The 18,284-nt window shown below is 35.0% G+C and overlaps 1 protein-coding gene across 23 annotated transcripts in view; it reads right to left on the bottom strand.

Annotated features, from left to right (window-relative positions):
- Positions 1-18,284, bottom strand: part of MRVI1 (murine retrovirus integration site 1 homolog) — a 63,379-nt gene that overhangs the window by 34,205 nt on the left and 10,890 nt on the right. For 9 of the 23 annotated variants that reach the window (XM_019615353.2, XM_010710941.3, XM_010710940.3 and 6 more), the window contains 4 exons: positions 4,034-4,127; positions 3,870-3,925; positions 3,583-3,646; positions 322-375 (listed from right to left, as the gene is read on the bottom strand). The gene's annotated coding sequence lies outside the window, so the exon portion shown is untranslated. The remainder of the gene's footprint in view (positions 1-321; positions 376-3,582; positions 3,647-3,869; positions 3,926-4,033; positions 4,128-18,284) is intronic. The other 14 variants (XM_010710950.3, XM_010710949.3, XM_031553428.1 and 11 more) reach the window with 7 other exon arrangements.

Here is an 18,284-nt window from a genome sequence, read left to right as displayed (position 1 = left end):
TTTAGAAGTAAAATTGGTCAGTCAAACCACAACACTCTTTCTTTGGGCATGTGCTGAGGCACTTCAAAGGCCTAGGTGAGTTGGGCAAATGCTAAAACACTTGCTATGTGTCTGCTGAAGACAACAATGTGCAAGACATTTTCAAAGCAAAACAGTAGTTATGCTTGAATGGGAAAAAACAAATCACTGCCGACTAGCTGAGAAAATTATTGTTTTTAGTATCAACTTGAGCTACTGCCTTCACATTGTAATCGGAGAAATGATAGGTACTAATCCTTACAGCTACAGTAGAAGTATTACAAGACTTACTCTGACACCTACCGGACAATTAAGGAACAGTTCTCACAAATAAATCATTTGACTTCTTGATGGTGCCTACAGACAACAGATTAGGTGATTAACAGAGATGATGTGACTAGAGAAGTAAACTATATTTCCTTGACAGTTGATTTGCAGCTGTGTATAGTATTGTGTTATATGCTCAAACTCTAATGTAACAACAACTTAAAGAGTGGGCCAAGGAGATGAATATACACATCAAGTAGCGGTTCTATGACCAAAAAATATTGTCTTCTCCCAAACCCGAGTTCCTAATTTCATCATTATTCTTTTACTACTCTGGAGATTATGATGGAGTAAAAAAGTCATGATGGCGAGATGAGTTCATATAAGTTCAAGGTATTTGAGAACCTAACATCAATTTTCTAGTTTTCCTTTCTATCTCAGGGAAGGGAAGATTATTAAAGAACATACTGGTTTATTGAGGCTGGCAATTAAAATTCTCAAAACACTCTTTAAAAAAAAAATCAACAAGAGAGAAAAATAGTCATAGGAAATACCAAAGCAGCCTCAGTACTTAAAATTCCTCACCTCACCTTTCACAAAACTAGGAAAACCTACAAAATGTGTGAAAACTTTAGACTACAGAAGCAGTTAGGACCTATGCTTTTATCATGCTACTACTCTATTACTAGAAGAATAATCAGACACAAGGCCATTCATATGAAATTTAATGCATAATTAATATCCTGAAAAGAGCAACAACAACCACCTGTACAGAAGCATTTCCGTGCTTTCAAAACAAAACAAAACAAAACAAAACAAAACAAAACAAAACAACAAAACACCACCACAATTATTCCATCCATTGACATTCACTGATAAAGACTGTGGAAAGATGCAACATAAATTATGTAGTTGTAAGTCTAATAGAAATACAATTTCTTTTCCCTCCTCTCTCTCCAGTGAATGTTTCTCTTCCTTAAGCAGGACATGATAATCACTGTAAGAAAATTGTGTTTCAATTTTATGTAGATAATTTGAACCTGCTACAAGTGAGTTTCTATTGTACTGCAGTAAGAGGAAGCTCACATTTCTGTCAAGATTTTATCCACCTTTAACTGCATATAAAAGTAGGGAAAGTTTTCTATGAAAGAAGGTATATTTTTCTTTAATAAACATTTTTTAATCATCCTTGAAGTCCTAAATATGATGGAATACAGACCTTCATGATAACATATTTAATAAACCCACAGAGATTAAGCAGACAGCAGTTAAACTTCTGTGATTCAGCAGTGAAGTATTTTTGTTTCAAGCACCAGTCACTGACTACGAAGGTGAGACAGAGGCAAGGTAATGAAAAAAGATGAAATGGACTAGCTCTTCATTCCTGTAAAAAAAAACCCTGGCATCTGTAGCAACTTCTGAGTTCGCAACACCTGAATTCCAACAACAACAACAACAAAAAAGTGAAAAAATAACAAGGAGAGATGAATTGTTTATCTAACCTCTGTTAGTGTTTGCTTTATGAGTTTATGAGAATGTTGACCTTAAAAAAAATCAGGAGTATTTCAAGTCATGGTGAAAAGTGTACTGGCAGAGTCTCACGCTGAGCTGCATAGGCTATTGTGTCAAACTGTTGGATTCCCTGTCCCAGCTGAGCTCCCAGTACATGCTAAACTTTAAAGAAAAGTAATGTAAGTCATTTAAACAAGAAAGAGCTGATGAGCACAGCAAGTTTGAGTTCATTTTTCAGATTTAAAAGCAAATATCTTTGTGAAAGAAAAACAATCAACAGGACAAACTGAAAATAGAAAGAGAAGAATCCTGAGCCGTATTGTCTTAGAGATGCAGCATTCAAAGTACAGCCAAAGGAGAACAGAGGGCAAGATGATGATGAACTTATGCCACCTTAAAATTCCTGAGATTCGGAGTGGACTGAGTTCAGTCCATATTTGACATAATAGGAACCTTATTCAGACTTCTTTACAAAGCTATCTTAAATACAGGAAAAATCTCCATGTCTTTGAACTGCCGATTAGTAAGAATATATGTTCTTCTGACCTTCTTTCTTTTCCCTAATACCTCTCCAGAAGGAAAAAGCAAACAAACAAACAACAACAACAAAAAACAACAACCCAACCACAGTTCTGAGAAGTGTACTAGTAAAGCACACATCTGTTTATTCATAGTCTGACGTCTCTTGAAATAAACATGGCATCTGCATACCTTGACATTACTGCTGCAGACCACTAGTGAGCCAAAGGGCTAATGCTTTTGTTATTTCAACAAAATATATACGCATAATTTATAAACTATGTGAGTTCTAATTCCTAAAAAATTATTTTTCAGTCAAAAAGGTTATTTTTAACTTGCACAGCATTCATAAAAACAGTAGGCCAAATCCTCTGTAAATGTTATTACTCTTAAACAGCACAAAACATCGCGTCTTGTAAATGCAACCGGATATAAGAAATGAAGTAGTTTTCTTGCCAAGAGTTTTGCCATTTTCTGCATCAACTACTGCCTTCTGATAGTAGTGGGAAGGGAAAAGGTTTAGAAATGTTGGAAACATAAGACATTTTGAAGCAGTGTTCTTCCATTACTGCTGAAGAGACCTTATGCCTATTTTATCAGATAATGAAAATTAGTAAATGTCAGTGAGAATCAAAAAATGTAGAGAAACAGTTCATCAGAACACTTGAACAAGAACTAGAGGAGTTTATCTGCAACTCACAGATATAAAAAAAGAAATATCCTTGGAAAATTTATTTCCTGGAAAGAATACAGCCTTGCAACCTACAGAAATTCAGTATATGTACCTAAAAACAGCTTAAAAACTTACTGAGCAGTGCATAGAGAGTAACTACCCTGAGAGCACAGTTCTTTGCCAGTTTTGGGAATCACACTGTCATTAGCTTTGCAAACTTTATATCCTTTCCTCAAGCATAAATGTACTTCAGTCAAAAAAGAAAATCATACATTAATCTATGCAATAAAAACAGAATTACTCTCCCTCAAGATATTAAAAGAATAGGTAACAAAATACATCTACACCTTAAAAATGGTCCAGGTGAAGGATATGTCTCTAAGACAGCTGGAAGATTCTCTCATTTCTTTTATTAAGTAAGTATTGAATAAGCTCTTTCTGACCTAGATCTGTCTTCTGAAAGTCTGTCATGAGATTATTGTAGTATATTATATCAGAGTACATGATTCCCAAAACAACTCCAGAAACTGCAAAAGCTTTAAAATTATCTTTAAGAATTTGAAATTAGATACTTGTAGACATTCTTAACTCACATATCACAAAAAGAACAGATGTGGGCGAACCTCTAGAATGTTAGCTTGCATGAGCCTTTTGCACCTATAAAATTAAAACAAACAAACAAACAAAACACATATGCTTTTCATTAGACAGTGTAAAGAAGGAAAGAAAAGGGAGGGGAGGGGAAAAACAACATACAGGATGGAGTGCTTCTTAATGTTTGTCTGTTACTGTAAACTTACTACTTAAAATAGTCAGGAAAAAAATGATCCCAAGCTCAAATTTGTTGTCAGATATAGATCAGTGAATGCAGAGAACTTACTTTTACCACTGTGTAGGCTTGGAGTACAATCTCCAGGAAATGGTGATCCGGGAGCTCTATTCCATAAAAGGGAAAAGTATTTAGAGGCCCTTGGCTTTCAGTGTGTTCCCTCTGCAACTCATTTCACCACAGCAGATAAAACTAAGTATGATCATTTAACTTACCCTCTCTGAGTCACAGCTGAGTACAGTGTTAGCAAAAGCTTAAAGGTGCTTTACTCCATCTTCACTGATGTTTTAGCAACTGACCTCAAGTTCTCTGAAATAAACAATTAAGAAAGCATTATGTTAATATTTTTTGACCTCATACTACCTCTGTTCGAGTCAAGGAACTCTCATTTGTCAACAGTGGAAGTTACATACTCATGAATGCAACTGAGCTGCACAACTGTGCGATGTTTTTGCAATGTTTTTGTTTGTTGTTCTGTATAGTAGTTGTAAAACATTACCATATTAGAAAGGTATCTTTTTGCATTCCTTTTGTACAGCTAAAAAGCATATGGAATTTATAGAGTATTTTGAACTATGTTTTGCAATTTTGAATTACATAAGAAATGCTAAACTTTTTGTATTCAAACCAAATGTGAGCAATCTAGTGTATTTTTCCTGTGTTTGTGCCATAGCCTTCTCAAGTATGAAGCATTTAACATACACAAACAGTTCACTGGTATAAATAAGCAATGTCAGCATGTGAAAAACAAAAACAACAATATAAAAACACATTCAGGATGTCTTAAGAGAATTTCTTCAACATTTTGCATTGGTGCTTCAGAATTTTTGTACAACTTAAACCACAACTGAATTTGATCTGTTTACATTCTTAAGTTCTGTTCACATTATTATCCATACAATTATGCAGGGTAAAACCTGGAAGACAGAGAAAACACTTCTATTTAAAGATACAGAACATGACCTCTGGGGCATGCAAAGGGTATGCAACTGCTACATGAAAGCTTCTATTTTCATTTTGAGAATTATGGAGCTTAATTCCCAAATAACTTAATACTACTAGACAATTAGAACAGTTTCAGGTTGCAAAGTAAGAGCAAAAGGATAAATGTGAATAGCACTGCTGCAATAATGACCTCAAAAAGTTCAACAAGGCCAAGGGCAAGGTTCTGCATGGGGGCTGAGGCAAATCCAATCATTTAAAGAAGCATGACCAGCAGGTCGAGGGAGGTGATTATCTTCCTCTACTCTGCCCTTGTGAGACCCCACCTGAAGTTCTGTGTTCAGCACGGGTGCTCCAGGACAAGAAGGACATGGACCTGTTGGACTGTATCCTCCTGTGAAGACAGGCTGAGAGAGCTAAGGTTGTGCAGCCTGGAGAGTTGAAGGCTTCAGGAAATCAGGAAGACCTCACTGCAGCTTTACCATAACTAAAGGGGGCTAAAAGAAAGCTGGAGAGAAACTCTGTCAGAGGCTATAGCAACAGGACAAGGAGTAATATCTTTAAGCCAAAGAGGGCAGATTTAGATAAGGTATTATAGGATGTGCCATCCCTGAAAGTATTCAAGGCCAAGTTGAATGAAGCTTTGAGCAATCTGGTCTAGTGGATGCTGTCCCTGCTTGTGAAGTAGATGATCTTGAATGTCTCTTCCAACACAAACTACCTCATGATTCTATAATACATCAAAGAAAGAAACCAATATAAGAGTAAGGAGAATGTAGCAAATGTCTATCCGTTGCCTACTCAGATTCTAGCAAACTTTTGTCTCTCAAACTGAATGGGTACAAATCTTTCTCAAGAACAGAAACTACCATATAACACTTGCTTTATGAAGAGGGACTACAAGAAAAAAATCTTTTTCTGCTTCCCCTTTTCCTTATACCTCTACAGATAAAACTTGATGGCTCTAGCCATTTGCTTGAATGGGAGAAATGAAAATCTACATTAGAGGAGAATAAAATGTTCTTTTGTTGCATGTTCCCACTAATCTGACTGGGAGCATCCAGAAGAATATCTCTATGTCTGGTTATGGCTTAAACCTCTGCTAAGAATAAAAATAAAAAAATTGATGGAGAGGTGATTCTGGTGCACTATAAATAAAACTGACTCCTACAACAATCTATTTGGTTTCATCGTGTGCCTAAAACTTTAAATAAGGAGTATCAAGAAACTTGGTAACTCCAACAGAGTAATATACAATGTTTTCTGGGAATTCTGTACTTAAACTCCATTTTTGGTCTCAGCTTTTGGCTTTTCTCTTAAACCTTAGAAGAAAAATCAGTTAGCATGATTTCACACACAGGCAATTATTTTTAACATAATTAAATGCAAAGTTAAGACTTACTAGATGGGAAAATAGCCTTACTTTGGCTGTGAAATACTATCAGTCATCTTGTTTTAGCAATAATTATTTTTGTTTTATTAGCAGTTAATCTTTAGACTTACTTCTGTTGCAAGTACTTTTCTTCAAAAAGTAGAGGAAATGAAAACAAAATGATACCATATGCTCAACCTTCTGAAAAAATAGCAGTGAAAGCCACCTATATATGTCACTGACTTTCTGAAAGGATTATGCACAAATCCCCATTTATGTAGAAAGATATCCAACAGCGAAGCAAGTAGAGATTTAAGATTTTAATCATGGTAGGTCCTTTACCTCACTGCTTACTTCAGAAACTCATTCAAAGTCATATAAAAAACTTTAGCTACTTGTGAATAACAGTGCGCACATATACCCAGTGTCAGATTAGGTCACAGAACAGTCATAAGTGCCTACTTGTATTATCCTGAAGTTTTCAGGTATGTCTCCTGCATTTTACATTTCCACTAATCACTTCTAACAGTATTTGCTTTTTATCATTTCAGCAATTCTTTCCCTTGTTTTGTGTAAAAGGAAAAAAAATCAACATAAAAAAATATCACTCTACCATTCAGAGATACTTGCTTCCATGAGTTCAATTTTAACTTCCAAACGTAACTTTTACCTCATCTAACTTCCTACTGACCTTATTTTTTTCTTCTCTTTAATCATCAGTGGACTTTCAGCTAGAATGACGAGAACAAGACAACAAGAAGCACATCCCAGGTCTCTAAGAAGCCACCTGGGCTGAACTTTGAGGTACTTTAACATCCAAGGTCTGCTCTCAGAGAAATGCCTCCTATTTTATTATGCTGGTCTGTAACACTAGAAGTGGATCTCAATAGCATGGCAGAAGAGGTTGAGACTCCCCACATTATCCTGCTACATTTTGTTGCCATGTGACAGATGGAAGCAGAGGGGCAGTCTGACAAAATGGCATCTGGTATGGAAGTGCAGATGAAGCAAATATATGCTTTTGAATTCCTTCATGCAGGAAAAAATGGCACCCCTTGACATTCATTGACATTTGTTGAACATTTATGGAGACCAAACAATGGCTGTGAGAACAGTGAGGCAGTGGATGATGCATTTCAGCAGTGGTGACAGCAAGAGTGGGTCACCTCTGCTCATGCAGATATTTACGAGTGCAGCAGGTAGGCTTGTGTTTACCACTGGTGAAAATGCATAGCTAATAATAGTGACTAGGTTAAAAAATAGCACTTCGTAACTGAGAATTAATCAAGTAGTGTTACTGTGTTCTTCGTATGTATCATAATTTCTGTGGAAATAAAGAGGGAGCATTACTTTCAGAGTGACCTACATGTGTACGTATTTTGTGAACAAAATGGCACAAGTGATATTAACTCACAGTTAATGAATTCAGCTAGTATTAGCAAATCTGATTATCAGAAGATCGTCAGATCGCAAGGCAGAGTTGGCGTGTTTCTTAACTTGCAGATTATTTTTGATAGCCTTGAAGGAAATGCAATTTACAAGAAGACTGAATATGGAGTGGGTAGATATTTCGCATGGAGAATAAGGACTTCTAAGCATAACAAACAGCATGTAAGAAAACATGAAGAAGAGTGGGAGAATCATGCATTAAGTGCCATTCAATAAGGTAGTTCACAAAGAATGCAAAGCTAGGAAATATCTGGAGGAAAAACCTATGATCGTATGATCAAGACAGCAACCTTGAAAAAAAGGAAATCCAAAAGAGCTGAAAGCTAAATGTGAGTAAAAAGATATTGCTCTTTTCCTCCTAGATAACTTACTATCTGCAAAAACATGCTAGTTTTTTTAGGAAGAAGCATCAGCCTTTGTCTTGTGATTCTGAAAAAAGCTCTCTGATGCAAGAACTGTACACTGATAAAGTGGCCAACAGAAATTGCTCGTGACAATTTCAATATTATCTGTAGATAATAAAACAGACAAACATACTTTCACCTAAATGAGCATCATTTAGTCAGTAACAGTCATTTTGGTTTCTTTTCTTTCTATTCCTTCTCATAGATTTTGAGAAACCTAGAAACATCTCCAATGTCTGGACTGCATGTATTATAAATCACATTCTAGTTACACATTTATTTTCATCATTGATGTAGGTTGAGTTGAGAACTTGAGCCGAGATTCTCTGACTGGCATTTGACAACATTCTTAGTTAATGTAAAAAGAGAACAAATTTGTTTGGGGAAGTGGGGCAAGTTCAGGAAAGAATAAATTTCATGTCCTTTGCTACCTTTCCTCATCTCCTCCCTCTGCCCCCCTCCCTCCCTTCCATTTTAAAAGTTATTAGATAAAGTACTATTTTCAAATTCAATTTTTACATACAAGTGTTTTATAAACTATTCCAGGGCAGCTGGATATCTACTTTATATAATTTGGAAAAAGTTACTACAAAGGCTTAATTCAGAAACAAAAGAAAGCTGGAGGCAATTAGGGCAGAACACTATTGCCTAGTGACCCAGGATTCTTATTGCTAGCAAGCAAAACATTTTCCAAATGAAGAAATTGAAAATTCTTTCTTCCCGTAATTAAAAAGGGTAATCCCAGACAGCACACTTTGTTGAACAAAACAACAATAAATAGATTTATTCAGAATCCTAAAACGCACTTGCAATCTTTTGTTTTTGAGCAAAATGAATACACTAAGCTCTCCATCTTGCATAGATAAATGGTAAAGCAGCAAAATAAGTTTTTAATTCTCATTTTATGCTTCCTGCACAAAATGAGATTCACAGTAGTGTACTTCAGTGATATGCACAGATGTCTGCAACTGCAAAAATCAGCACACCCAAAGGAGCATAAATGTGTCCCACTTTCTTGCTTATGAGAAAAAGAATTATGAGTTCAGTTCTGCTGAGTTTTTAAAACATTGCTTTACATAAGGAAAGGAATTACTGCAGTATTATCTTACTCAAATAATTTGCCATTTTGCAGACTGTGTTGAGTATTACTTGATCGCTCTTATATGTTACTGAATTATTGTCATGCTGGAGGAATAATTCCCAGAGTCAATGAATTCAAATTGGAAATTCACCTGGACAAACATTCTTCTTGAAGCAGCATAGACAATGAAGCAACTAAGTTGCTTTGCATTTTGCCCAGTTGGATCTTAAAAATTTCTAAGGACAAAATGCAGGATTTCTGAGATTTGAACTAGTGTTTACTTATCTCCACAGTATTTCCTCTCTCTCCTTATGTATACAGTCAGAATTTCATTTGTACTTTATTGCCATTTTTTCTCATCCTCCTGCTATCAACTTCTGTAAAATTTGTGAGTCCTTCTCAGTTACATCTTCTTTCATACTGCAAGACTGCTACTAGACTCCCCTAAGTAGCCTCATCTTCAGGCTAAGCAATAACAGTTGGTTCCTGAAGACTCCCCTCACAGAATGTGTACCTTCTATTTCAATGGCCCTTCCTTGATTTATGCAATGTGTTTGCATAATGCAATATGATTTATGTTTATCAATATCCTGGGGGCTCAAAGCCAGATGAGTTAAAACAAATTGGGTGAGAAGGTATTCCTGCTTTTCCTACATGTCTAACAGTCAAAAAAGACCCTCAAGTAGCTTCACTTTTAGTGCCAGGTAGAGTATTAACTACATTATTTGAATCCCATGTTTCAGGCTCTTTTTCCACTCATCCAGCAGTATGCTCATCTTTGAGTGTCTCAGATTGGAGACAGGAATGCTATAAATCATCAAATAATGTCATTTTGATATAAGTAGAACAGTCTTATCCATACATTATGCATTGACTCTGTGAGCCTAGCTGTCTGTACAGAAACAGAATAACTAATAAATATACCCTTTCTGTCCTGCTAACAAATGATCTAGAAATCTGAACAGACAATAACATCAAAATTTTCTAATGCAAGCTTTTAGGTGCTCTTGTAAGGAATAGCAACAGTTTGAAAACTAGCAGCTATAATAATTTCTTGTATCAATACTTAGGTTCAGAAACAGGCCATACTAAACAAAAAACAACCAAGCAAAAAACAAACAAAAAAATCACCTTTAGTTAGACAATGGATGATTGTTGATTTTAATGTTATCCAAAGAGGAAAATAAATCAGTGCAAAACTGCAGCCAAAAGCCCTGTCCTCATTCAAAGGACCTATACACTTGCAATACAAGATTTTGCAAACATACTTTGTAGAAGGTTTCTGTCTATAGTTCTCAACCATACACTGTTTTCTGTGGCTTATGTTATTGCTACTGAAAGCATGATTCTAGGAATATATTAAAAACAAACTGGAAAGTACCTTCCAGATGTAGTTATAAGCAACATTTTCTCTCATTAAGTTCTTAAATTTCTTACAAATTAATCATTTATTGTGACTTTGATTTTCAAGAAGTGTACTGTGAAGAGGACTGTTCAACTTACATACTATGTGAAGTCAGAATTTCATTGTTTAGAAGCAGCTATTTTTTCATACAGTGATTTAAAAACAAGGCCCCACTAAATCTAGAGAGTGAAAGGCCATCCTCCTACTGCTGAATTTAGCTAAGAAACTCACTGTGCATTTTACTGGCTAAGTTAGCAATGGATTGACTGTCTCTTCGGTGAGATACTTGTTCCTGTCTATTCCAGCAAATATTCCTCAAGATGTGCTCCCTCTTCAGAAAACTGTTAAATTGTCACAATTATAAAGTTAGAAGTAATGCCAATAAATAGTATTTGATTTAATCATTTAAGTGCTGCATCTGTATTCCTTCAAATATGACGATATGGTCATTGAGACTGAGGTAAAACAAATTACGTGAACTTTACATATTCAGAGATACTGTGTTAACAAAGAAACTGTTCCATTAGAAATGCTCATGGTACACCTGTTCTCATGTCCTATAAACTCAAGTACTAATTTGCATTCTTTAGGATAATATTTCATGCTGCATCCACAGCACTATTTTAAACCTCATCTATAAATAAAATTTGGTAAGCTTTGTGAAATGAACTCTTCTTCAAGCAACTCACATTACAACTTTCTGTTCTTTGGAACATACACTGATTCAGATGAGGAATCTGAACAAACTCCCAATGCAGAAATGTCTTTGAAGTAAGAAGACAGAGGCCTGTTGAGTATTAACTTTAATCAGAGAGATGTGGCATTACGACAACTACCTAGACAGGTACTTCAAATGACTACTTAAGAGAAGTAAGGATCTGTCTACTGTCCCTGCTTTGAAAATATCCTGGAAGGAGACCTCATCTCAGGTAGTACTTGCAAGGCTTTCTCAACTTAACTTTGGTCTTATTTTTGGCTTGAGAAGCAAATGCTTCTTTCTCTCCTGCTCTTAAACACCACATTAATCTCCCTGGTTCAGTCAAAGTGCACTTCTCAGTGGGTGCAGATTATCAGCCACAACAAAAATTACAGAAGAAATCATTTACCCTTGCTTCACCATTATTTGGCATGCAAATGAGATCACTTCAGAAGAAAAAAAAAAGAAAAAACCCATTATCACCTAAACTCCATTTTAATGTGGGGAAAAGAGGAGCAAGCATGCTGTGTATCAGTTCAGGAAGAACATGGATTTCCTGACTTGCTGTAAGGATAGTGAGAAAAATAAGAGCAAACAACTGTTTACAAGAGAGGGAAGCAAACTCTCATTTCCTGTCTTTTCAAAGCTCTTATAGTTTTCATCAGAATCCAAAATGAGCGAAGATAGATTGTTGCTAATATACAAACAACAGATTCCAAACCTGACTTTCCTCTGCATTTATCATCTGAAGTCCTTATCTATAGAATCCCAGGATCAGGTTAACACTGTAATGCAAAAAAAACCCCAACACATTCAAGGCTTAATTTTGCAGGTGCCCTCAGGGAGAAAGAATTCTTGTAGACTGTCCACTCCACTAGCATTTCAAACCTTCTATACTGCTTAACTCTCAGGATATTAACTCTAAGGATGCAGAAAAGTTTTTAACCTCCTACTGCTGGTTTACTCATTTTGAGGAAACAAAAGTGCATTAAACATGGTCTACAGTGAAATAAGTGTTTTCAAATTTTTAACCATGAAGTCACATTCCTAAAACCAGATGTAAACAAATTAATTGTATAATTCCTCTTATGTTTAAATCCATCTCTGCAGATGTTACACGTCTTTCATATGAAAGAAAATGAGGTCCATTTTATTGACTTAAGTCCTAGAGCCAGGAGCTTTATAATTTCCACTGATTTGGAAAAAATTTTAATTGGCTTGTTTATGCTAGAAAGTATGGTCAGAGAAGTACAACTTTTTGTTTTCCTTAGAAAGTTACTGAATATAAAAGTATTAAGTCTTTAATAACAAGATGGTTTGCTAACCTAACCTTATTCTTACTGTTTTCTAAGATTGTTCTCCAAAAACAAATGCAGGAAAGCTAATAATAAAGATCAAAGCTATCAGAACAGGAAAGGAATTTTTATGGATTGACTGGCATGCACTGTACCAAAAAGATGTATTTTATGGGTAATTAGACAGTTTAGAACAAAGCTTTGAGACAAACAATGGCTCTGCTCTTCTGGAATAGCATAAACCAAATGCAGCAAATTGTTAACGTCCAATTTGTCAAAATCTTTCTCTGATAAAATTATTCAGCCAACACCATTCCTTCACTGATTACACCCAGGAGCTGATCCAAAAACAATTTTACACATAATCTCATCAGCATCTAAATAAACTCCACACATTTATTACATTTTTATCAGTGTTGGGCACAAGAAGTATCTTCTGAAGAGTTGAACTTAAACCAGAGAATTACTTCTGCAGGAAGAGCTACAGAATTTTGGACTAACATTTTTAAGACTTTGGCTTCAGAACATAAAATGAAAAATGGGGGAGGTGAGGAATGGATAAAAGAAGCACAGTTATTTATGGAAGAGAATTTAAAAGAGAAACAGGGCATACCTTGTGCCAAGATTTGCCATTGAAATATAACATCTCACTCCAGTTCTTCTGTTTCTCATCCAGACTGTGCTCTCTACAGAAACAACTCATGGATAAGGCATACGCTTGCCTCTCAGCCATCCCAGTTTGCTGGGACAGACGAGCAGTTTAGTTCAAGTTCTTAGTGACTGGGATTGTCTGACATCTCCCATCCCATTGTAGCTTCTAGAAGTTTGATTACTTATGGCAGAGGCCCAAGGTGATCATGTGGGGGAACAGCAATATTCACATTTTGACACTGAGCTAAATCTAACAGAATCCATCTTTCTTAGTGCTTTATCAGCTATGCTAAAATTCAATACCAGGACAAGAGGGAAAGTTCTACAGATTAAGGAAGGCAATAAAGGGTAGAAGCTACGAGTCTGTCTTTCTGCTGCAAAGATTATACTTCCATGGGGATTGCCATGTTCAGTATTGTCATGACTTTTACTGTCATACAAAGAAAATTCTATTTGACTGCAGTATTATTTAATAGAAAATACAGGCGAAAACTATCCTTCTCTTCCCAGAGGATCAAGAAACAGACTGATAAGAAAGTTTACACACCCCTTACACTCTTTACACAAAGGATTTTTAGCATTAAGGATCTGAAAAGTCATGAAGGATCTGTTAAACAGGTGAAGGAAGGTAAGATAATGTAATCAGACCTAAAGCCAGCCAAGGTGAGTTATGAGATATGAGCAACTAAATAATAAAATGGCAGATAAAACACACTGCTTAAAAGTGTAAATTAATGCATATTGGAAAAGTGACCTTAAATATACTTAGCTAAATCAGAACTCATTGTTATGTTTTACCAGTCAAGAAAAAGATCTGAGTCATTTTGGATACTTCACTGAGAATAGCATTCAGCAGCAGCCAAAAATGCAAAAAATGTTAGGAAAAGTAGGAAAGAATTGAGAACAAAATTGAGTATAAGCATTCTATGCCCAAATCTTTAGCAGTTCTAGTCACATCACGAAAATAATGCAACAAAAATACAAAGGGTACATAGAATCAAGAAAGGTCAGAGCTCTTCAACTTGAAAAGGAGACGTTTCTGGGTAGAAATAGGAGTTACATTTAAAAGAGATCACAAGTGTTAGTTTTATAGCCTCTGGCTCAGGAAGCTCTAACTTGTAGATAGTTAAAAAATATTTAGTTCCTGTGTTGGATTAGGCAAATAATTTCTGTGACCTTGACATCCAGTTTTAAAGTTTGCTGGTAGAAGTGGGTTAAATTTTTAAATGAAAGCAATATTGAGAGAGTGAACAAAGTGAACAACAGAGGACAATTGTCTTTATGCCCAGTATGAGTAATTAGCATTGCTGAAGGAATGGATGGATACTAAAGCAGAGAGAAGAAAAAAAGTCTCTCTTCCATTACATGTACATGCCAAAAGTACTGCCAAAATTAAAATCCTGTTGCCATAGGATAGTATTTTGCTGGATTCCAAAGTAACCTTCTTGAAGAAATAAACATAGCTCAGAAGAATGCCTGGCGTCTCCCTGCTTTGTCATACTTTATGTTCTTAAATACAAAAAAACTTCAAATGTTTTTAGGAAGCTATCTGGGTGGCAGGTCACTGAATGTATTCTCAGTTTTATTAGTAAAAACAAGGTTAACCATATCAGAAATACTGAGCTTTTCAGGGGAAAAGACAATTCCAGCACTTTTGAAATTAAGCAGGGTCTTACATATACGTACACATAGTAAACTATGTTCTTGCTTTTACACTCATATAAAGGAAATTCTGTTTAACCTCAATACTATTTAATAGAAAATATAAGTGAGAATCAGTAGAGTTCTCATCCTTCTCTTTCCAGAGGATCAAGAAACAGACTGGTAAGGAAGTTTGCAGACCCTCACACACTTTACATGAAGTACATATAGAGTTCTCTTTCTTCCTTATTTGCCAGGGTTTGTTTGTCTGTTCTTCACTTTGACACTATCTTACCTATCAGATACATTCACTTGCACAGTGCTGCTTACACTTCTGCTCCCAGTGCCTCACGTCTGGCTGGGTAAGAAAAAAAAAACATGAAAATAATCTCAAATCATCTGAACAAGATGGGGGAATATTTTGAGGTTTTCTTACAGCTCCCATTGTTTTTCTCCCAAAGAATCCATAGCAGTACAGCACAAATGAATAAATCAACCTTTTTGAGACAAGATGTAGATCTTGCCTTTAACTATTTGCTTGCCAGAATAAATTAGGTCTCAGTAGAAAGTGAAGTATAAAATTAAAATAAATTTAAATATATGGTTGGTCTGAAATATGACGGAGGTCTTTCCTTCCCAGGATATTCAAACTTTGGAAAAAAAGAGTAACAGTCACATGATTTTACAACTCTTACTTTTACAGTAAGTAGTATTTTTGTAAGCCAATTCTATAAGAGAAATTCAACAATGTGATTGCTTTTCCAATGAAGAGATAATGCATGCTACGTCTTTTCCACTATTTCTGTATTTCACATCATAGACTAATTGTACATAGACAACTAAGAATCTATGCCCAAGATTAGAGCAGCCAAACTGTATTTAGTTTCTGACTATCAAACTTGGTAAGCAGTCTACTTTTTCCCCCACTTCTTTAAAGCACAAAGCTTCCTCTCATAACAGAAATGCTTTGAAGAGACAGAGTGCACATTTTGCTTATTTCTTCAAGGTTTTCTATGTACTGTTTTACTGCAACACTAAGATAAATAACATGGCCTTAAACTTAGGGCTCATACCTTGCCCTCCTATAACAAGGACAGACTAAGTAATCAACATTCGCTAACATCAAATCTTGGGAGTGTAGTCTACCAAAGAAACATGAAAATAAGCAGGGAACTGTTCTCTTCTTTAAATAACTGCTATGCTTATTTCATGGTCTCTGAATACCTATTTCATGTTCACCTTCACCCAGAAGATAGTTACAGCAAGCACCAGTCTTTGTGAATTGTCCCTTAACGATAGCACAATATTCATACATTATGGGACTTAGAGTAATTCGTTTCTAAAACAACACATACAAAAAAAAAAAAAAGAATCAAAATCCTTACCCACTGACATACCAAGAGCTACTCAGGACTTGGCCAATATGAACATTTTGGAAAAAATATATGAAAAATGACATCTTTTGATTACAAACTACTAAGAAGCTGCAATCCTATCTCCTCTTTAGCCAAATAATTTTAAAGAAAACATCACATTTTCCTAGAAATTTGTATAGTTATCTAGACTTTTCCCATAAACTTCAGTTCTGTCATCCGGTATTGTCATTGCTATCCTGCATCTTTCTCCAGATACATATCAACATGCATGCTGGAAGCTGCAACTGAAACAGCTCATGGAACCAAATAATCAAGCTTCGATTAGAGAAAGTAATCAAAGAAAATTTTGAAATCTTGGTGACTGAACTTCTGCAGTTTATCTTGGAAGAAGAAAGTAAAAATAATAACTAACAAATGTCAATTAAAATGTCCTGAAGAATTGGTTTGGACAGGAATATGCTCTTCCATTTCATTACCTTCTTCATTTGAGGTGGGTTAAACACAGATCAACTTATACCCCTATGGCATGCAAACTATGAGTTTCTAGGTAATGAAAATCTGTCCCACAAAAGAGCAGCAAGCCTAACATAATACTAATAAATGATCTAGTATCAGGCTTGTTGACCATTTTTGCACATGAATTCTCAAAATAGAAATTGCAGATGAATGTCTAAGGAAGGAAAATGGCTACATCACTGATTAATTTAAAATTATTTGCATCCATTATAGAATTTTGACACGTTTCTTTTTTCTGTCTGTCAAGAGGAATTCCATTTTTTTCCTAATTAAAGCACAAAATGTTTTAATTTTGTAATAAATGATTAAAGTAACAGGAAAGTTTATAATAGAAAAATATAAGTAAATTTAATCTGGCACGCACAATTGTTTCCATGGTCACATATACAGGCATGCCTTTTCCTATTTAAAGTACTTAATTCTAACTCTTGTCTTTGGCACAAGAATTAATTGTTGTGAAATGCTTTTAATCATCTTTATCAGATATGTATTTCAAGTTCAACATTTCTGTGATTCAAACATCATATTTTCTGTACATTCTTTTGTTTAAAATCATTGAGTCTGAGAACCTTATTTAAACAATATCCTCAACTATCTTGTACAAATTATGAACAAAATATAACTTGTTCATTTTATCATTACGATGGCAATTTCTGCAAGAAAAAAGGAGAGGTTAATAACTTCTAAAATCTTAGTTCTCCTTACTAGTCTTCCATATTATCCACATCCCAGGCTCAAATCATTAGGAAGCCATCTTCCCAACAGTTTTGGCTCACATATTGAAAGAAGTGAGAAAGATGAGACAACTAAAATGACTAGCTTTTAAATAAGCAAATCAGGATAATAGGCTTCACTAAACTCTTCCATATCTTTGCTTTATTGCTTCTACTTCATATGTAAAAGTAATGACTACGAGTCAAGCAATGCTTGACAAGCTAGCTCAACAAACAAGATATAACATTTTCATCTATGAAAAAAAAAATTAATCTAAAATTAAATGAATAATAATTACACTCTTTGATCTGTGAAAATAGCATTGTGTCAAATTGTACTGAATGTGTTTCTAAACCACATAAAAAACATTTTTCCAACAGAAAATTTTTTGTTGGTAACGTTTCTTAGTTAGAACAATGTTTATTTTAATTTCCATGGTGCTTAATGGCAAACCAGTAAATTCATTTTCTAAGCATTCTCTTCAAGTGTTTTCTGTTTTTAACCCTCTTGCAGAGAAAATTTTTATTTTTCATTTTTTTTAAGAAGAGGATAAAGTTAAAAACTAAACATGCCATTTTTGTGTTTCAGTTAAGGAACTACTATTATTTTTTTCTCCAAACTTCTAATTAGTCAATTAACTCAGGAATGATTTCCAGAAGAAACAACAACCGGATCTAGAGAATAAACAAACAGGGGAACTATAATACTTTACATAACAATTCATTTGCCAGCCTTAGGGAATGGTACCATGTTTTATTTTTATGAACATGTAAATAAAAAAAAGCACTTAAATTCTAAACGCATGTAAGCATGCTTTTGAACTAAGTTAAAGGAAAAAGCAAATTTTTTGTAAACACACAATTTTAGTTGCAACTAGTACCTTAACTGAACAATATACTGCAGATCCACAAAAATGTTAGTGC

The sequence above is a fragment of the Meleagris gallopavo genome, chromosome 5 (assembly GCF_000146605.3).
Source record: "Meleagris gallopavo isolate NT-WF06-2002-E0010 breed Aviagen turkey brand Nicholas breeding stock chromosome 5, Turkey_5.1, whole genome shotgun sequence".
Classification (NCBI taxonomy): Eukaryota; Metazoa; Chordata; class Aves; order Galliformes; family Phasianidae; genus Meleagris; species Meleagris gallopavo.
This window is presented reverse-complemented; position numbering and strand designations above follow the sequence as displayed.